Below are 20,649 nucleotides of genomic sequence, written 5' to 3'. Positions count from 1 at the left end.
GGTGGAATCGTTATCGATCACTTCTTTTCTGGGCTTGTCAAGCTCCTGACATCTCTTGGGACTTCCAGGAAGCACAAGAAGATCGCTTCTATCACTACAATACGTGTTTCCAACTATTTGTCAATGAAAATGGCAACCAGCAACTCAACGCCAAGGCACTGTAGGACATGCTTTCGAAGTAAACACTATATAGTAAACGTTATATTTTAAGGGTAAAAAATGATGATATAAGATTAGCCTATGTGCAGAGACCCGAAGTATAGTAAAATATATCTGCATTTGTGGCCTGACTGTAACGTTCAGAATTTTTCCAGCATTTTTCCTCATTTCAGTGACTTGTTTTGAAGTGCAGAATTATACTGAACTTTAAAAATAAAATAAAAAATGTTTCAGGACTCAGGAGGATAGTGAATCTGTCAAGACCGAGGTATGTTTCGTATAATGATACGCGTTTGGAGTTGCAATTACTTCACTACGTCCTCGAAAGGGAAGCATTTGGCATTGTGTGTCGCAATCGACCCTGATGAACCTTGTGAGGATGCTATGACGCAGATGATCAATACCTTAAACATAAGTACAGAGTGAACAGTTGAGCCGTTTGACGCCAGCTGAATCTCATCTCATTGGTGAGAGCGCTTCCACTCACTGATTATGGAAACTATTGTGTTCCTACCGCAAATGAATCAACAAATAGTTTACGTCAGCCCTGAGGACTGACAAGCCGAGAGGGAGGTAAGTTTCCCGCTTGCAAGCAAAACTAGGTACATTACTGTCACGTATTTGTGGTTGCATCAGTGATGGAATATATATATTTAATCGATAACAATTTCTGTTCATATTTCTTGGAAAAAAAAAAAAACAGTGACAACAAAATAAATGGTATTTATGTTTTTAATTAGGAAGACTTTATTACATATCAATAAAAAGTAAAGAAAAGAAATAATTAAATATTATTCTCTTGAATTATATACACTATGTCCAGGAAGTCCGTATACCCAGGAGGAGGTAGAAGAAGGCAAAGAAATAAGGAACAACGTACAGAACCATAAGAAATTATCGTTTGCTAAGAAAGACAAACAATTTATTTTATAGAATTGTCTAATCCAGTCAATACGTAAAGGCATCCAAACATTCCGTGAGGACTCCATGCTCACGTCTATGCCCCTTGCCTTTCGTTTTTTAAATTTCACGTGTTGTGGCTATGTAGCAAAAAACACATAAGAACAGATACTACAGGAGTCTACCCCGGTGATCTTGACTCCATCGTAGCTTGTGCTAAATTACTCGTGTACGAAACAAACGCCGCGTAGCCGAAAATCGCTCACCTGCTTATTCTAGGTACCGGGTGGCCACGAAATAAAGGGCAAATATTTAGTGACTGAAGACCTGCGGTGGCAGCAAGACGGAGCGCCGCCACACTACGCACTGATAGTGTGAGAATGTCCGGATGAATAGATTCCGAGAATGTGGATAGAATTCTGGGTCCTATTGAATGGTCCGCAAGATCTCCCGACTTAACATCAATTGACTATTTCTTTGGCGACATTTAAATAGTCAAGTGTTCAAGCATATCATTGAAATGGAGACTCATCTGAGGCAAGGTGTTATTGACAAGTTCAATTCAATTCCAGTGGCGTTCTGTAGGAAGACGTGAAAACTAAAAAAATAAGACTTCAAGCTTGCATCGACTCGAATGGTTCCGAAGTTGACCACTACCTAATAAATCGGCAAACATAATGTTTTCAAATATTTCACAGGTGTCAAAACAGTAAGTAATAGAGCTTTGTTAAAGATTTTATTCCTTACCAAATATTTGCCCCTTATTTCATGGCCACTCAGTAGGCTGTATTCTTAGTTAATACAAATAAGTATTTTTCTTTAAAATACATTAGGACAGGCATTTCAAACTGCTGGTTCTGTGACATCACGCGTCTCTGCTCTCGAGCTCCTTGAGAGGGGAAATATAGATAGAAGAGCGAAGTAGGGGAAGTGACAGTGAATGAGATGGAGATGTTTAAATAGCGGAGACACAATATTACCATCCCTTAAGTGCTCTACCAGCTCTGCTTCGAGAGGAGAAAGGCGCTCCGACGTCACAGGTTGGTCAGTTGGAAATGAATGCAATATGATATTCATCTATTATGCAGATACATTTATTTTATTATAGTCAACCCTCCCTCATGATTCCAAATTGTTATGTCTCACACAAGGAAGATCGATAGTAAAGAGTCAGCGGATTTTCGGTCCCGATATTGAACGTTAAGTCTATGTTAGTTGCAGGGAAGTCATTCAGCTCATTGCTACGCTAATGGTACCTCCATACGCCAAGGACTTGGCTTGGCTTTGACGTGGGCTGGACCTGGGACAGTTTAATATTATTTAATCTGGCAGAGCTAAGGGCAGTAGGCCTTCTCTTCCGCCCAGCCAGACTCTAATTCTAAATTAATACAATTGGTTACATAGTTATTACATCAATATCTAGACCATAAAACAACATGAAAGTAAATAATGAATGTTGGATAAGTAATGTTAGAGTGACAATAATAAACATTGGTAAGAAACAGTGATAATAACAATCATAATAATAATAATAATAATAATAATAATAATAATAATAATAATAATAATAATAATAACAATATTAATAATAATAATAATGAGATATTTTATATATTTGTTCTGTGATATATATAACCATTAAACATTGAGAAACTTGAAACAGCTATTATTGTTAACGAGAATTGTTAGAAAAATATTTCGTTATTCTATTCTTAAATTGGTTTGATGTCTGACAGTCCCTGACATTACTCGGTGAGGAATTCCAAAGTCGAGGAACAGCCACTGTGAAAGAAGATGAATATGAGGATGTTCGGTGGGAGGGAATGGATAATATTGAGGAGTGTTGTGATCGTGTGTCTATGTTATGATGAGTGGATAAATTTTGAAAACGAGACGCAAGATAGACAGGAGTGGAGAAATGCAATATGTGAAAGAGAAGGGAAAGACAGTGGATTTTTCTACGATTTTTAGACGGAGCCAGGACAACATTTCGAAGGATGGTGTTACGTGATCAGCCCGGCGAATATTGCAGACGAAACGCACGCACATATTATGAACACGTTGTAGTCTCTGCACCGAAGTAACCCTTAGGTCGTCAGTAAGCAGAATATCACAGTAATCGAAGTGGGGCATCACGAGTGTTTGCACTAACATTTTTTTCGTGGAAAAGGGTAGAAAATTCTTCAATCGCCTAAACTAGTGGATTAATGAGAATACTTTTTTGCAGGTTTCTGCAACTTGAATGTTCCAATTTAAACTTTTATCCATATAAATACCTAGATTCTTTACTGATTCACTGAACGGAATTTCGGTGCCGTATATTTTAATCGGAGACAAATTTGGTATGGTAATAGTGCTTAACAAACGTGAATGGCCCACAATGATTGACTGTGATTTTTCTGAATTTAGTTTAAGTCGGAATTTCCGTTTAGACAAGGTTTAACCCATTATGCGCCCTCATGATTGTCCAAGTCGGACAAGTGGCCTGGATGGCATTCGTTAATCTGTCGCAGACAGGTGGGGCATCCTGCCTCAGTCCCTGATAGAGCCAGGTCCCTCTTCGCGGACGAGTAGCCTGATAAGTCCCAGGAGTCCGGAGCCCTAAGCCTTCCTGATCATCCGACGCTGACAGGCGTGACGTCTTGTCGCTGTGTAGTGACCGAAAATCCGTTGTCTGGTAATAACTAATAACTTTTCCAAAATCTACAAGATAACGCTGGTGTCACAAGAACGCTAACTCTGCACTATACAATTAAATTTTAGACAATATAACTTACAAGGGAAATTCGTTTCACGTCCTTAACTTTTCTACATGTCGACACCTTGTCATTTTATGATAAAGGCAATTTCCATAAACGAATCGACCTTGCGTTTTAAGTTTGTCGACCGATATGTCTGCGAGCAGGTTTAGTTATGTTGTGCGCTGTGTAAATTTTGTTGGGTTTACATTACTGCTATGATTTATATTCTAAACATTTGTCACTTATTACACCCTTTTTAAAATTCATGAAATAATAAACAGATTTGTTGAATTTTAAACGTGTCTTCAACGGAATTAAGTGAGAAGAGAGTGCAGGTTATGGCCATAAAACTTGTGTTAATCGCCCTCCGGAGGATATGGCCGCTGTCCAAGATCTCTCTGCGGTAGTTCCGGTCCATCTGTGATGAAAAGCACGTGCTGCTTGTGCTGCACCTCGAATACATTTAAGAGAACAACAACTTATTTTTAATGTCCTTATATCAATTCCTTCAGTCAAGTGCTGCATAATAACACAAACGAAATATTCAAAGATAATTGTTTCTCTTTTCCTTTTCTTTTTTTCCCTAGTATATTTTATCTCTTCTTTTCTTCTTTCTTATATTGCCACTTCCAATTTTATCCCTTAACAACCCTCTTTCTTATCCAATATATTTATACGAAATTCTTATTAAATTTGAATTTATTAAAATTAAAATTACCAATTACATAACACATATTTAAAATACACAGTTTGCATCCAAAAAAGCAAATTCTCATGACTGGGGCAGTTCCAGTTACTTTTATTTATTTATTTAAGTAGGTTATTTTACGACACTATATCAACATCTCAGGTTATTTAGCATCTGAATGAGGTGAAGGCGATAATGCCGGTGAAATGAGTCCGGGGTCCAGCACCGAAAGTTACCCAGCATTTGCTGAAATTGGGTTGAGGGAAAACCCGGGAAAAAAACCTCAACCAGTAACTTGTCCCGACCGGGATTCGAACCCGGGCCACCTGGTTTCGCGGCCAGACGCGGTAACCGTTACTCCACAGGTATGGACTACGTAATAAAATTATAATGCTAGAAGTGAAGTTTAAATAATGGAAAGTTTCAATTTAAATAAATATAATATTTAATTGTCTTATTGAAAATAATACTGTATTATTAAGATGATTTAATTCTGGATTCATTTTAATAAACTTATTGTATTATCTTGGTCCATAAAATTATGAATGAATTTGCCTAGAATTTCTATAGCAGTCATTTCCAACTGGACAACCTGTGATGTGGGAGCGCGTTTCCCCTCTCGAAGTAGAGCACGTGAGGAGGGTAATATCTCCGCTATTTAAACATCTCCATCTCTTCCACTGCCACTTCGTCAACTTTGCTCTTCTATCAATGCTTCCCCTCTCAAGGAGCTCGACAGCAGAGACTTGTGATGCCACAGAGTCAGCAGTTGGAAATGCCTGTTGTATAGCATTTCGGTTCAAGTAAAAGAGGTAACATATTTAATCTTTTAATATAAAATGTTTCTATGTCATCTTTATACTTACAACGATTTTCATGGAGAGTTAAATTGCAAACTTTTTCGATATTATAAACACAACATTCGGAAAAAGTTAAATGTGTTGGGTAATTACATTAATTCATATACAAAGAAATTATATCTTAAAACGTGTCCGTTCTGTAGGAAGAGAACCCATTTTAGAATGTTTCTGTACATGTAGTCACGTGATGTCGTTTGGTGCTTCAAGTTTTTGCTCGCTTCGTTATTGCGTAGATCCTTGCTGAAATTGTGTTTAGTGTTTCCTGAAATGTGCTAAAACTAATTTAAAACCTCCGAGTATTAAATTTTGCCGGGAGAAATTAATTTATAAGACGTCTAGTTCTTCAGAAGTAGGTCAGAGAGTTAGTTTCCTATGTTTACTGTTTCTTTCACAAGAAAAAAAAAAGAACTGCCCGCTTCCAATATTATCAGTGTTAGAAGGTACAGGTACAGCTGGAGTATAGGCCTATATGTAGTGAATATAGAGTTTTACTTTCTTCCTCTTATCTTTTGTCGCATAAAATGGCAACACCGCATTTCATTTATCGCTTTCCTATGCGAAACCTGACTTTTAATATTATGATGGAGATTGTAGTTATGTTTTGTTGACAACACTTCCGTATCTATTTTATTACTTTGTGTCTTTATTTTTTCTTTTTTATCACTTCTTCGTTTTCTATTATTTAATTTATTTTTATATTTCTGCTTCTTATTTTCTTTCTTTACTTTTTACTTATACATTAATTAAACGGTGGTATAGTGATTAATACTTCAGCCTTGTATTCGAGAGGTCCGGGGTTCGTTCTTAGGGGCTGGCTATTCGTGGTTTTCCAAGTCTCTCCAGGAGAATGCAGGGATAATATAAAGTTTATTACAAGGCCACAACCACTTCTTTCCAATTCTTCATATCATAATTTTGTTTTCATCTTCTCAACTTCTGCGACAGGCCTGTCGTCTGTGACTGAGTGCTGAGGAAGGTCTTGAAATTCTACCGTATAATTTAAAAAACCCTGTACATATATATTTCTTAATTTTTTTTCGTTGCCGTCTTGTCCTATCACCATTGATCTTATTTCTTTCTTTCTCTTTACTTGCTATGCATTTTATTACACATGTTTCCAGTTCTGATTCTTTATTCATTTCTTCCAGTTTCCATTTTATTTTGTTCGTAATAATTCTCTCTCTTTTCTTTCTTACATTTATTTGATTTACTTAATTTATTTCAGTTATTTTATTTTTTTGTGATTTATTTCTTTGTTTCCAAACTATTTTCTCTGCGTTGTTTATTGTATTTTTTCCTCTTTCTCTTTATTTCTTAATTTTATTCTTCGTTTCTCCCATATGTTTATTCCTTTCAATATTTATTAATTTTCTCGGTATGCTTTTTCGTATGTTTAAATTGATTTATTTATTAATCTGAGAACATATTATAAATGTTTTACCCAAACTCAGTTCATTTTATGATTTATCATCATTAGCAAATTGTTAATTTTCTGTGATATTGACACAGTTGCCATGGTACCGAAATTCATCGGCAGGATGCAATCAAAATACGTCGTCATGAGATGAGATCAACAGCCCCAGGAGCAGTAGTGTGATGTATAATGTAAATACTTGCGAACCCTCTGCGTCGCTAGGTTTTAGTTGTGGTAGAGCCTTCTAGGTTAAAATTCAGTTATTCTGTTGGCGGCATATGCACGATCGCTTCGAGGCTCGCGAAATATCAAATAAACATAATCAATTAGAGAAGAGTTGTTCGTACTATATTGGTATGATCTAGTATTGTTTGATGTGATTCATATTCAGACTCTATATTTTATTTCTTGAGACGCATTCAATAGTTACGACACAGTTTTAATACTTTGGATGCTTTTAGTTGTGATGTGACTTACGTATAACCCACGCAACTTAGCTGCTCTAGAATTACATATTACTTATCTGAGATCTTTTTTCACCTCAAGAATATTTGTTGTACATAATTATGACATTTTACATTTTTATGCATATATATACATACATACAGATACATAAATAGATATATAGATAGCTATATATACATATAGAGAGACATTGGATAGATTAGATAAGACAGACAGACAGACAGGACAGACAGGACAGACAGGACAGACAGACAGACAGACAGACAGACAGACAGACAGACAGACAGACAGACAGACAGACAGACAGACAGACAGACAGATAGATAGATAGATAGATAGATAGATAGATAGATAGATAGATAGATAGATAGATAGATAGATAGATAGACAAACAGACAGATAGATGGATAGATAGATAGATGGATGGACAGACGGACAGACAGACAGACAGACAGACAGACAGACAGACAGACAGACAGACAGACAGACAGACAGACAGACAGACAGACAGACAGACAGACAGACAGACAGACAGACAGACAGACAGACAGACAGACAGACAGACAGACAGCTAGATAGATAGATAGATAGATAGATAGATAGATAGATAGATAGATAGATAGATAGATAGATAGATAGATAGATAGATAGATAGATAGATAGATAGATAGATAGATAGATAGATAGATAGATAGATAGATAGATAGATAGATAGATAGATAGATAGATAGATAGATAGATAGATAGACAGACAGACAGACAGATAGATGGATAGATAGATAGATAGATAGATAGATGGATGGATAGATGGATGGATAGATAGATGGACAGATGGACAGACAGACAGACAGACAGACAGACAGACAGACAGACAGACAGACAGACAGACAGACAGATAGATAGATAGATAGATAGATAGATAGATAGATAGATAGATAGATAGATAGATAGATAGATAGATAGATAGATAGATAGATAGATAGATAGATATAGATAGACAGACAGACAGATAGATGGATAGATAGATAGATGGATGGATAGATGGATGGATAGATAGATGGACAGATGGACAGACAGACAGACAGACAGACAGACAGACAGACAGACAGACAGACAGACAGACAGACAGACAGACAGATAGATAGATAGATAGATAGATAGATAGATAGATAGATAGATAGATAGATAGATAGATAGATAGATAATTTAATGTCATTCAGCAACTATACAGCCCATAGACGACGTCAACATATATATATATATTTTTTTTTTTTTCAAAGTTTTTATTGCACTTAGAGTTACTCATAATGTTTAAACAATGAATGAATTAATTATTTCCATTATTCTTATGGCAGACTATTTATTATGTATTTTTGTTTCCATTTTTTCAATTATCAGAAAACACTTTCACTTAACGTTGAAATAAAACACAAAAAGGACATTGTTATAGCATAAAATGTCAATTATTATGTTTTGACAATTAATTATTTTATTTATTTATTCTCATCACTTGCTGCAGTAGAAAGTACAAGAACCTTACTTTACAAATACAAGCAATTATTCTTGAACCTACAAACTTTTCCCATAGTCTATATGGCAGACTATTTATGCTGTATTTGGGTTTATTCATATCAGTAACACTGTTACAAGTAACTGCTTGAATGCAAAATAAGTCTAATTACAAAATAAAGATGTAGCCTATAGCTGGGCCCATCCACAATCTCAAGGAATAAATATGAAAAGAATAAAAATTATATAATAATGAAATAATTTTAATTGTAAAGGAAACTAAAATAACCAAGGATAGCATATCTATCTTATTTGGACGTTTTAGAGTATATGGATGTCTTTGTCTTAAAGAACCTACGTCTAGGAAGTTCGTTATCGCCGACATGTTTAGGGATGGGAATTCTAGCCTTGAAAGGAGGTGCAACAGTGATTTATAATATCTTTTAAGTTTGGACTGCATGCGATTTTGAAATTCTATGTCTCTGTTGCACCTCGTTAATGGTTAGAAATTCCCGCGCTGAACATATCTGGTCTAGCGTGTTGGGCTGGCTTTTCGTGGACCGGATCAAGGACGGATTCATGCACGTAGGCAGTCGACCTATTATGCATCCTACATATCGTCGTTGTTCCTGAAATAACTCCTATGTGCAAAATATAAAATGTTTCAGTAGGAAGAAAAAACACATTTATTCCTCCTATGGCAGCCGTACATAGCAGATTGTGAATTCTTACATTTTCGAAACGAAGAAATAAAATTACAAACAGGAGATTTTATTATTTGCTGTATCACTATTTAAATAATTTAATAGAGCAAAAATCTGAAAATTGATAAATTTATTACATAGGAGTTATTTCAGGAACAACGACGATATGTAATCTATTATTCTCCAATCTGACGGGTTGCTGGGTGGTATTCGTGAACCTGATGCTGACAGGTGGGCTATCCTGACTTCACCGTGACAGAAACAGGTTCGTACTGGATAAACATCACGGACCTAAGTGTCGAGACCTTAAGTCTGATACTCATACTACGTTGAAGACTTAATTCCAGTTGAATTTTAACTATTTGATATTATAAGTGAAATTAATGAAAGATGAAAGGGTTAGTGAAATTAAATAGGGAAACGGAACTACCTCGAGAAAATCTTCTGAAAACGTTTGCTTTGTCCACTACAAATTCCCTCACTACCAGGGCGTCTGGATGGAAAGCTAGTGCGCTAATGCTAACGGTCTTACGCAGTTTAGTAGGGGAGAGTTGGGTAGTATCGGACATCGGGTAATATCGGACAGTGCGTTTCTTTCATCTACCACCAGATTGTAGTACCTGAATAACATGGTTACGTTTCTGTATGCAACATGACAGAAACGTAACCATGTCATTCAGGTACTATTATCTGGTGGTAGATGAAAGAAACTCACTGTCCGATATTACCCGATGTCCGATACTACCCAACTCTCCCCTATATATATTAGAAAGTGAATTAAATGCACGTAAGGACATAGCACAAATCCTAAACTTGGCAATAGAATCTAGAAAGTAAAAGAAAAGTAGTGAATTAACGTAGGCCCCTAATGCTAAATATACTAGTCACTTAGGAATGGCATTATTTGAACGATAGGCTGGATAGGAACACGTCATGCGGCAGATGGCGGAACGAGCTCGCCAAGTGGGCCCAGTTGGCACAGAAATCATTAAATCATTGCACAGGTGTATATGGGCTAAAGTGCTTATTTTAAGCTTGTTTTCTTCCAACACAAAACCAATCCTTGTCTAAAAGTTTGTGAAATTGTGTATGTCACTTGAAAACTCGCTCAGTTCGTGGACTGATGGATAAAAACTAGCCTAGTTATTTCATAAAAGTGAACTGAAAGTGTTTTCGGATCACACTCTCAATTACATCGTGGCAGGCAGTCTTCTGAGGCTGGAAAGCGACTGATATGGCCTATGTTGGGGCTGTACTCGGTGAGGTAGTAGGCCCGATTATCTTGTAAGTTCCGGGGAATACAAGGCGAACATGAGGAATAAAATAAGAACATTGAAAGACAAGGAAAGTATAGGGAAGACAAGGAGAATAAGGGAAATATAACATACTATATTATACTAGATCCCTTTAAAAGGTAGGGACACACGGTGGAACTGCCCTCACACGTTGGCGTTTGGGGGCGCATTATGCTACCCTGGGTGGAATGCTGTGTATGTCCTACGGCAGATTTCCGCCCGCGAACTTTACAGCCTAAAGAATACCATTTACCTTTCTACGCAGATATCACCGCCGTCCCTCAACCCAGGTCCCATGAAGTATCATGAGCTCAGGGGAGAGCCTATGGTACACAGCACTACCACCACCGACTAATGACCACTTACTACAGAGTCCAAGTTAGATGGCGATCCGCAGCCGTCTCTGCATCGATCGCAAGCTCGAAATGGGGGAAGGAAACGGAGATGATGATGAAAGAGGGAAATGTAGATAAAGTGGAGAATGCTGATGGAATGACAGAGAGAAACGGAAGTACCAAGAGAAAAGCCGTCTGAAACATCTGCTTTGTCCACCACAAATTCTATCACGATCTGGGCGGGGATCGAATCCTGGCCGTCTGAATAGACGCTCCGAACAAGGGGAATACAAGAACAAAAAGAATACAAGGAGAACAAGGGGAATACAATGAGAATAAATTTAATACAAGGAGAAAATAGTTGGGAAAGGAGAAAGATGGAAATACAAGGAGAACAGGGAAATTCCAGAAGAACAATAGTAATACAAAGAGTACAAAGAAAATACAAGAAGAACAAAGGAATACATGGAAGTAAGAAGAATGTACATAGAACAAGGGGGATATAAGAAGAACGGGGAATACCAGGAGAATGATGGGAAGGCAAAGAAAATAAGAGGAATACAAAAATAAGAGGGGACTACCAGGAGAAGAATAAGAAGAAGAGAACAAGGGGAATACAAGGAGAACAGTGCAATGCGTGTAAAATAAGAGGAATATAATGAGAACAAGGGGATGAGAAGGAGAACAAGGGGCACATAAGGAAAACAACGGGTAGACAATGAGATCAAGGGGAAGGCGAGCTGAATAAGAAGAAAAAAATGTAAACGAAGGGAATGGAAGGAGATCAAGAGAGGCAAGGATAACAAGAAGACGACAGGGAAAAGAAGGGATACAAAGGGACAGGAGAACAAGGGTAAAATAAGTAAAAGAAGAGAATACAAGAAAAACAAGGGTAATACAAGGAGAACAAGGGGATATAAGGAGAATAAAAATAAAACAAGTATATGACAAGGAGAAGAAGAGTAAGATAAGGAAAAGAAAGGAATAAAAGAACGAAAAGTGTACTGCAAGGAGAACAAGGGGACACAAGGAGAATATGGGGAATACAAGGAGAATAAGACGTGAGGGAGTTTCACTTTTATGTGACGGTCAATTTCCAAGTTCTCCATTCATAGTAAGGAGAAAGACGTAGTTCTACGTCAAAAGACAATAGGTGACTACTAAATTCGGTGGAACATATTAGACCACAAGTCTGTACGCTCTGAGAAGTTCTTCACCATTACATCTTAAACAAAACTGGTAACCTTGTAAGCATTAATTTCTGTCATAACATTTTAGAGCAGGATGTGGGCAACTACACTACTTTCCATTTACTCCAGTGAACGTAGTTGTACTTCTGTACATAATTACCTCGTGGCTCGCTACATTAAATCCGATTTAGAGAAGGAAGCAGTTATCTCAATTTTTACACTATGTTGTTTAGCTGTGGTCATCCCAGCTTGTAATGGCGGAGCTGTGGTAATGTGTGAAGTTTCATTACTGCATGTGGGTTAATTAAACGAGAATAGATAAGACCACTCGCTTCGCTACAGACTCTACTATGTATATTTGAGAAAATGAACGGATATTAATTGCTTCCCTCGGAGATGAAATGATTCCTATGTTGTAAACGACAATAAAGTTGCTTCAACTTTGACCCAATAGTTTTTTGTAGTAAAAATCATTATGAGATGTAAATAGTAATTAATAATAAAACAACGAAATAGGTGTCGAAGTTTAATTAGTTACGTTTATGTCTCCTACTATTACAGCGAAAAGATCAACCTTTGATTAAATTACACAAATACGAGTATGTGGTAATATAAGGAGGACATTTGGAGTGAAGCCTCTAAAAAAAACACAACTTAAATTCTATAAAGTGATGGCAGTAGCTGCATGAAATCTTTATTATTACATAAATGTGAAAAAATACATGTATATATACACCTTAAAATTAAATTTTGTTAGAAAAGGGAATTTTCTGTATGCTTTTACAACTCGTATACGTTAAAATCAGACTGTTATGATATTCATTTTAAGTATGTCAAGAATATAGAAATTGGAATTAATTTTAAGGAGTGATTTCTGATCATGAAATTATTTCTATTAAACATAACATGTCATAGGAACACTATAATAGCCTAGTTTAAAAATAAGATTTTTAAGAACTACCAGTAAAACTGAAGCTTCTACTGTAATACTTTCTTTTTTTTTCGCGCTCATATATGGAGATATAAATATACGAATTTTTCACATACAGTATGTAATAAAGGGTAAAGACAAAAATATGCTCCTCAAAGTTATGTCCGTTCATGTAAGGAACAAGTCCCTTTAAAATAAATAAGCTGAATCTATCTAAGAACCTGCATCAAATTTCTACAGGGACGAATAAACAGTAATTTCTTAATGCATATACTAAAGCGTAAGTTATATACATTCAAACATCCTTCCTACAGGTATGTGTGATATTACAGAAAACAGATCTCGAAATTATCAAATTAATACATCTTCTTGACATACCTGATACCAAGAACGAATTTTCTAACATGCCTCCCGCCTATCAAGCAGAGATAATTTAGCAGATAATAGTAATAGGCTAGTGGTAAATTTCTGAAAAAAATTAGAGCTCGAAGATATTTTCTTAAACCGTACAATACACAAATTAAATTAAATATGTAGTTTTTGGGACTATAAAATTGTTTTTTTTTTAGCAATGCGGGAAAATAATTTTGTTTTGACGTGAATATATATTTTTTTAGTGAATTATTTTACGACGGTGTATCTGTATCAACATCTCAGGTTATTTAGCGTCTGAATGAAATGAAGGTGATAATGCTGGTGAAATGAGTTCGGGGTCCAGCACCGATAGTTACTCAGCATTTGCTCATATTGGGTTGAGGGAAACCTTCGGAAAAAACCTCAACCGGTAACTTGCCCCAACCGGAATTCGAACCCGGGCCACCTGGTTTCGCGGTTAGACGCGCTAACAGTTACTCCACGGGTGTGGATGTCTTTATTCGAAGTGCAATAATTGATGAGAAAATCTAACAGTTTTAGTGTAACACGAAGCTCAAGAAGTCTCCACTAGGTGCTGCAAATGCCAACTCTTACTCGTGCTGCCATCGAGTGTTTTGTAATCTAATTACTTGCAAGTGAATAAGCAATGAAAGACCTCAATCATACTTTTAATAACAAGAAAATAAACATTAAAAAATAAAAACCATAACCCCAAAGATAAAAAAATTACAATGTAATTCAAAATAATAAAACCAAAAGGTATTGTATTCACGCAATCATCGGAATTCTGTGAATCCTTGCACTTTTTATTTGGGCGATTAGGGAAAAGAATGTTTTAAGTCTGTTGATATCTTAAATAACAGAACTAGGAACAAGAATATTAATGACATAATTTTAAGACTGAATTTTCTTAAAACGCGTAAATCGTCTGTGAATGCTTCATCTTCATGGCACCGATTTTGTAAACTTACACTATATAATTTATAAATCTTCTCACCATTCGTGAGCTGCCACAAGGGACAAAGAGTACTTAACCATAGAAATTTTTACAAGTTTATTGAACCATTGATTTTGTTTTAACAATGAAATTCCTACAAGTACATAGCTGCAAATAATTTTTTTGATATTGTGGAAATATACCTATTTTTAGAGAGGTAAGTGTTACAAAAAAGTAAAGAATGCTAGTGAACTTAGTTTGATTTCGATGCTTCAGGAGAGCAATGGATCCTTTCAATGCAGCTAAGGTTACAATCGGTATAATAGATGTAGGTATTCCAAGCCTCTTAAACACATCTTTCATGAAGAGAGTAGCGGTACCTCTTGCTCCAACCAGAAGTCCGATTACTTCAAGCTCTTTTAGCTGGTATTTTTGGGGGTAATAGGGAATGGTAGGATTGTAGATCGGTTAATGATCTCAAGTCGGAACCTCTCCTTATTTGCGCAAACTTATCTTCACATAAGATAGACGAAAACAGAATTAAAATTAGCTCCTCATACTAACTTAAGGTTACGAAATTAAAGCTTGTAAGAAATATGAAAAAAAAAAATCAAGTAGCCACCAATCGTAAGTAGACAGTACTTGCGCAGGTAGCAAACCGCGTTAAGTGCGCTGCTTTACGTACAATGTCACGTGACCGGATGGGAATTCACAAGAATAACTGAAATGCTGCTCTTAACGTATTATAGGAAGCAAGTTGTTACACCCTTATGGTTAGTATGAGATGCTATTTTTTGTATTCTTCTATGTGCTATGGAGATCTGTGTGAGGGAAGGTTTAACATAAGATCATTAACAGTTACCTTGTCAGCACGCTGTGTACAAGCCTGCAAAGTGACAAGCTCCGTCAAATTTAGCAGCTCTCGACTTCGGTAAATGGATCATGATCTAATCAATCATCTGAGGACGAAGGCTTTATGCTTGTCCTTGTATTATATTCACCCTTCATGGCCTTAATGAAGTTTCTGATTGGTTATGCATAAGGTCAACTAAAAGTTCAGGCAGACTACGTCACTTCTGATGCATCTTGACGGATGTATCAGTCTGGCCAGTGGTTAATATATGACGTCATTACTGCGATTCGTGCAAGACTTCAAATAGGCAAAGTCGGTGCTCTTAATTGTACACATTTGTATTCCCAAAGTATCCTTCTGTCCAGCAGTCAGGTGCGTTCAAATGTTCATGACTGTCTCCATGCTTATTAATGTCCACGCATCCCGTCTTCAGGGATGACACACAATGAAACTTGGGCCATAAAATGTAGATCTGTATACTATGTATATAGTATATTAGAGTCCCGATTATCCGGACTATACGAGCGAAAGGTAATCCAAATAAGAACAAATCTGGATAATACAGAGTGATAGCGCTATGTGGTTTTTGATCCTATAATCTTAAAGGGACAAAGTCGGGCCCAGTAATATAGAAAGACGTTACTCACATGAACATAATAAACAAGTATTTATTCATAATATAGGGCTCCTACAAAAGACCTTTTCGGTTTCGAACATATATAATTTGCGTTCTATGAATTTGAAGTGCATGAAAATAGTAACAATGGAAAGAGAAACTTAAATGTGTCTCCCCTTGGTAACATGGCACATATCAAGCCTATAGTCAAGTTACACGTAGGTACGCGGATTTTCCGACCCCCTCCAGAAAGATGAAAAGTGGCTTCGTCAGAAAACACCACGGAACGAATAAATTCATCTTCGTTTTCAATTAAAGTCTACATATTTATGCGGAAATTTCTTTGTAGCACTTTGTCCTCTGGTTTTAGGGTTTGCAGCGACTGTATTCGGTACTGATGTAATTATAACCGCTTGCGAAGAATCTTGCTTAAAATCAGTGTACCCTTCACGGATTGTAAGCCACCTAGTGGATCTGCACCAAACTTTGTTCGGTAATGCCGTTGAACATTAATAACCGACTGGTTCACATAAAAATCAAGCTTTTCTGTCCTATAGCAGCCATTTCGGCTCAACAATGAACAAATTTGTTTATATGCGCTATTATGAGGCAGTGTCACCAACTAGGAAAATAATGCTGCCACAACTAAACTTTTTGGGTTTTTCTTTTCATTGGTGCTATTTTCTTTTGTAAGAACCCTGTACAGCACAGTATGTAATTGATTTTAAAAACTTTGCTACTGTTCAGTATTGTAAATACGTACACTACCGTAATTAAAAAGAAAGTGATCCGGATAACACGAAAGGCCGGATAATCGAAGTCCGGATAATCGGGACTCTACTGTATGTGTTAGTTTATTAGTCACTTATTTAAGGCAATTTATTAAGTATAGGGACTGTATAGAGTCGATGAGATGATATTATGGTGTTAATAAAGTAATCAGGAATCAAAATTCAACAAATCGTCCTCTTCTGGTACATCTCATCTGTTTCAGTTAACAGTCTAAGTTTAGTTTTATAAACGACCTTATTGATGTTTACTTAGTATTAAGACATGTGAGCAATTCTTGAACTAGAATCGTAAACAGACACGCCCATTCACCAGTGGCGGACTGTTTTAGAAACATGTAAGCCTGTGACCATCATTAACAGCCATGTATGTGGCTCAAGCTAGTTAAGTTTTACATCCAGGTAGTCTGGGTTCGATCCCCTCGTTAGGTCGTGATGGAATTTGTGATAGATGAAGCTGTCTTGTTATTTACCGATGTTGTATCAACTATAGGTTACTTAGCGTCGGTGGGATTATTGATAGCGAGATGGTATTTGGCGACATGAGGCCGAGGATACGACATTAATTTAACCCACAGAAAAATAAATAATACAAACAAAAAGAAAAGGAAAAAGGTAATTGATAAGCACAGGAATGCCATTTCGTAGTGTTTTAGCAATAACATCTTTGGCAAGATTTCTGGCTTCTGTTGCATTCAAACAATTATAAAATATGATAATTTGGTCCAGGGAGCATCCGTTTTTGGTGCAGAAATAATTCGTTTGGCGTGTTTCTTAATTGAAATTACAAAATAGCGTTCCTGTGCTTAACACTTAATAGGAAAAACACTTACTGTCAGTAAGTTACTAGCAGTCTCAACAAAATACATTGTAGCATATCTGTTACTCTTAACAAAATGTGTTTTTAAAAAGTTATCTATTCAGTCCCAAATTTGTCTGTCTAATTTAGAGACGCCCTATATTTACTCGTGTACAAGCCATTCGTTATCTCGTAAAACCAAATGCATGCGTGCGCCGTAAGTCACAGTAAAAGCACAGTCTAGTATATACAGTCACGAAGCTTGAGTTGATGAGAGTACTAGGAACAATAGACTGTGCCGGTACTATTTCGCATTGTCTGTGACGAGGCGATAGTAGCGATCCTAGTGGTTAGCAACTATATCTATGGATGCATATTCCCTACGCATTGAGCTTCGTGACTGTATATACTAGACTGTGGTAAAAGTGCCGTAACTCACAGTAAAAGCAAAGTCTAGTATATAAAGCACGAAGCTTGAGTTGATGAGAGTACTAGGAACAATAGACTGTGCCCGTACTATTTCTCATTGTCTGTGAGGCGATAGGAGCGATCCTAGTGGTTAGCAACTATCTATGGATGCATATTCCCTACGCATTGAGCTTCGTGACTGTATATATTAGACTGTGGTAAAAGTGCCGTAACTAATAGTAAAAGCAAAGTCTAGTATATACAGTCACGACGCTTGAGTTGATAAGAGTACTAGGAACAATAGACTGTGCCGGTACTATTTCGCATTGTCTGTGACGAGCGATAGTAGCGATCCTAGTGGTTAGCAACTATCTATGGATGCATATTCCCTACCTATTGAGCTTCGTGACTGTATATACTAGACTGTAGTAAAAGCCTTATGGTGGGGATTACTTTGCTAGCTAGCTGCAAGTAGAAGCGTAGCGAGAGAGAGGAAAGCTTCTCAGTCCACTTTCTCCTCCTCGCTCACACGTAGGTCTCATGAGATAACTAATGGCCTGTACAATCTTTCAGAGGAAGTTTCGTCATGATATGGAAGATTTCTTTGTAAGGTAATGCAGAACTTGACAATGATACAAATATCATTAGGCGGGATTAAAAACCACAATCATGGCTTATTGTTAGCAGTATTTAAAGCTTCATTTAGCCGAGTCGTACACAATTGATATCATCGTTAATGTACAGAGAAAAGCGATGAAAAACCTCAGTCTCCATAGCCATAAATTGTCTGCTCAGATGTTTCGTCGCAGATGAGTTTGGTCACCCCGGGGGAGCCGCTGCACGGGATTCACGTCCCGGATGGAGGCCATAATCTCATTCGAGCCCTGTCGGCAGCCCGCGCTGCGAAGCGATGAGACCCCGGACAGTCAATCAGTGATCAAAGATTCACGCCCATTGTGTCCTCAGCTCCTCGCAGTATTTACAAAACTGCGAGTCTCATCCAGAAAACAGCGTTTAATTCTGGTTCACTCGGTCTGGACTATTCAGCGGAATATAGAATCTGTTCTTCATTCGTAGCTCAGTTTAATCCAAGTTTCCACCGAACACTGAGATTCGATCCCTGTCGGTCTGTGAAATATGTATTGATGGTGATACTTTTACCTGGTATTTTCATTTTCACTAAATATCATAAGGTAACCCGGACCCTCCGATCTTTTTTTTATTATTATTCAATTTAATAAACCCTATTTCACCCTGAGGTATATTAGGGTTATAGTTCGCATCAAAATATATTTTATAAGCAATAAACAATAATAAAATTATAATACAAAATTGTGGTCAAGGTTGCAATTCACATGAATTATGTACAAGAATGCACCTTAATGAAAGAATGGATCGTTTCATAAAGCCTCAAGGCATGTCTCTATATTTATATCTAATGGTTATAGGAAGAAATATATATATATAATAGATATTAAACATGTTATTTTAGAAGCAATAAATAGCTATACTAAGAGATGGCTTAAAATTTACGAATTAAATACATTATTTAGTAACAACAATTGGCAATAATCAGGTATTACAAGAAATGGCTCAAAATTAGAAATCAAGTGCATAATTAAAATAAAAATTAAAACCAATAGTACAATATTATAGTATGCGAAATTGAAGACTTACAGTTTCATTATAGTTGATTAGAACTAATACGATTTTTTTTCCCGGAATAATTTAACATTTTACAGTTTCACGAATATTCTATTCAAGGACATGAAATACTTATATGATTTAGAGTTGGTAAGTATATTGGTTAACGGTTTGGTAAATGTATAGTTTAAAGTGTTCAGTAACAACTCAAGCTCGTATCTTTCACGGCAAAAGACTGGACAATCATATAATACCGATCTTAAGGTATATATATATGTACACCCACAAAACGCAAAAAATGATGAAAAATTAGAATTTTCAAAATATAACTATTTTAATAGAGAATTTCCTCCCCTTTACTTTGATATAAGAATTTTCGATTTATGCCTTATGATTTTTCAGATAAGTCCCATTTTCCAAAATTCTGCGTCATCAGCCACGGTCACTTCTACGAAGATCACTCCAAAAGTAATGCACAACATTTTTTTAAATTTATTTTTTATTCCAAACCTTTGCAATTTATGGAGGTCATAGATACATCCTTCCCCCTTGTATTCAAATTTAATTTAAGTCGTTCCCGTGAGTAGCGCCAGAGAGTAGCTCAGACGTGTTGGTTCAGACTTTTATCATGCAGGTATACAGGCTCTCATTCCAAGGTAGCGTAAGGCAGTTGAAAGGTGCGGGGATTATGTGGAAAAGTGACGTATTGTTCCTGAAGGATGTATCTACAGTCTATGAAAATAGCTAAGCTGTAGGATAAAAATGTAATTTTTAAATAAATATTGTGGATTACTTTTGGAGTGATACTCGTAGCAGTCAATCCCCTCGTCCAGCATTGCTTGTAAAATAAACTTCTTTCTAGTCCCAAAATAGATGCATAGATATCAGGGCATGATCATTAGATTGAAAACGTGATTTTAAATAATAAAGTAATTTATAATATTTTACTGTTAGTCATAAAACTGTAAATTTGTGTCAGTGATGTACGTCATTTTAATAAGAGTCCAAAAGGAGAAATTAAAATTCTGAGGAGGATGG

General features: G+C 36.5%; 1 protein-coding gene across 3 annotated transcripts in view; it reads right to left on the bottom strand.

Annotated features, from left to right (window-relative positions):
- The window catches only part of Calx (sodium/calcium exchanger 3), a 730,262-nt gene that overhangs the window by 379,218 nt on the left and 330,395 nt on the right, over positions 1 to 20,649 (bottom strand). The gene's annotated exons all lie outside the window — the stretch shown is intronic.

This window comes from Periplaneta americana, chromosome 17, assembly GCF_040183065.1.
Source record: "Periplaneta americana isolate PAMFEO1 chromosome 17, P.americana_PAMFEO1_priV1, whole genome shotgun sequence".
NCBI lineage: Eukaryota > Metazoa > Arthropoda > Insecta > Blattodea > Blattidae > Periplaneta > Periplaneta americana.
This window is presented reverse-complemented; position numbering and strand designations above follow the sequence as displayed.